Source organism: Arachis ipaensis, chromosome B02 (assembly GCF_000816755.2).
Source record: "Arachis ipaensis cultivar K30076 chromosome B02, Araip1.1, whole genome shotgun sequence".
Taxonomy (NCBI): domain Eukaryota; kingdom Viridiplantae; phylum Streptophyta; class Magnoliopsida; order Fabales; family Fabaceae; genus Arachis; species Arachis ipaensis.
In genome coordinates, this window is record NC_029786.2 from 103468342 (window position 1) to 103470814 (window position 2473).

Sequence of the window (2473 nt, forward strand, 5' to 3'; positions counted from 1 at the left end):
TAACAAAAAACATCAATAACAACCCAATACAAAAAAAAAAAAGCCTCATATTTCTTACTGAAAAAGAGTTAAATACAGTGATTTGATTATTGATCCATTGATCCAATGTTGTTGGAAAAGGTATTTCTCATAGGGCCCATTGTGTACTGATTGATGAGGGAGACTTTTAAGTTTTACATGTCCAAAAAAAGACCTCTTTTATGTGAATTTATGAATTTTGTCCAAAAACATCAAACTATGTATCATAATATATATTAACAAAAAACATCAATAACAACCCAATACAAAAAAAAAAAAAGCCTCATATTTCTTACTGAAAAAGAGTTAAATACAGTGATTTGATGACTACATTATTGATCCAATGTTGTTGGAAAAGGTATTTCTCATAGGGCCCATTGTGTACTGATTGATGAGGGAGACTTTTAAGTTTTACATGTCCAAAAAAAGACCTCTTTTATGTGAATTTATGAATTTTGTCCAAAATAATACACACATCAAACTTTACTACTTTAGTATTAGGGAAAAAAAGTTCAACCAACTTCATAATAAACATGTAAAGCTGACACACTTGACGGTTGAACTTGACTGGTATATTTCCGTTACTAGCTAGAGAGAAGTTAATTAAATTTATTAAATATTTTTAAATAAAAATATAATATTAATTAATTTGAGTTTGAGGGAAAGAAATCAAAGAAAATATTTATAAAAATTATGATGACATGGAAAAAGCAATCTGGAAAGATAGTTTTGTATGCTCCATGCCAACAATTACTATAATGTGATTTTTTATAATGATAGGTGAATTAATTAATTATACAACCAAGGCTTTGGGCTTAATGGTTAGGTCCCTAATAAAAGTATAAAACATAATATTAGAAGAATGGTAAAATTTAAAATAAAAGAATTTGACTACTAATTATTGACGAACTAAAATTCAAACAAAGAGGCGTAAAATTGAAATGTTACAAAATATCTAGTGTAAAAACTGGAATTAAATAAAAGTTAAAGATAAAATTGAAATTAAATACAAATGTTAAGAGTATAAAATACACTTTCGTCTTGTATATAATTTTAATTCAAAATATTACATGTATAGATCTTTTAAATACAAATAATTTCTTATGTGTCTTATTAACAATTGATTAAAATACCTTAAAAACATTACTTTTTAAGGTGATTAATGAAAAGAGATTTCATGAAAAAAATAAAATAATTGAAGTTTTCAAATTTATTTGATGCAAGATTTATATTATAACTTGCACTAAAAGCTTTAAAATAGTCTATATTATTTACCAAAAACTCTACTTTGTAAGAGATAAATGTGTAGGAAATTTTTTTATATAAATAAATTAAATATTTTATTATCAATATATATAATTTATGAAGTATTTACCAATTTACGTAACGAGATAAATAATGCAACCGATTTAACCACTAACATACCCTAAAAGCTTGTTTTTTGTTTTGGTTGCTAATTCGGTCGCTAAGTTAAAAAAATAGCGACCGATTTTAACAACCGACTAGATTGACTTTGTTATTGGTAGCTAAATCGGTCACTAATTTTTATTTTAGCGACCAACCGTGGGTGGTTACTAAATCAGTCGCTAATTAAAATTTAGCAATCGATTTTTTTTAAATCCTAAAAAAGTTTGATTGGTCGCAAAATCGTCGCTAATAACGACCGATTTCATTTACATAAATTGATAAATATCTTCTAAATTACATATATTAATAAATAAAATATTTAATTTATTTATTTAAAAGAATTTCCTAAATGTGTAACCAAAAGCTTTATATATTTATTTAGAAAATATATTAATAATTAAAATGAAAAACATGGAAGACATGACCAATGGCTCAATGACAAGCTACTTTTGTCTCTAGCAATCAATCACGAGGTCCAAGCAAGCACTTGGTTTTCATTTTTCATTTTATTTAAGTGGCTTTGTTGGTCCACATAGATTTCGATTAAGATTTCACAAGCATTATTATTATTATTATTATTATTATTATTAATGTTTTACACATAAAAATGTCTAGTAAATTTGTTAGAGATCATGATTTTTATGTGATATAAAATTTGTAATACTGCATAAAGAAAAAAAAAATCCTTTAAGTGAAAATCTGAGATGTGAAAATTATGCAAGAAGTTTATACAAATATTCTTAGATCTTACTAGCTAGATAGAATCACTGTTATAACTAGACTAATTCAGAAGAATGTAGAAACCTTTTTTTAATTTCCTTTCACGAATAAGTCGGAGAGACAATAATGGGGGCCTTTAATCAATTAGTTTGTGACTTTAATTTTTCACTGTTTCAGCAGAAATTAAATAGGAAAAAAAATCCATGTGGAGTATAGTGATGATTTTTGTCACCATCGGTTCATGTGTGACAATAGAGTGAAGAGAGAAAAGTTGCATACATTTTAACATGTTTCATTATTGGTGATCTAGAACTTCCAATATTACAGG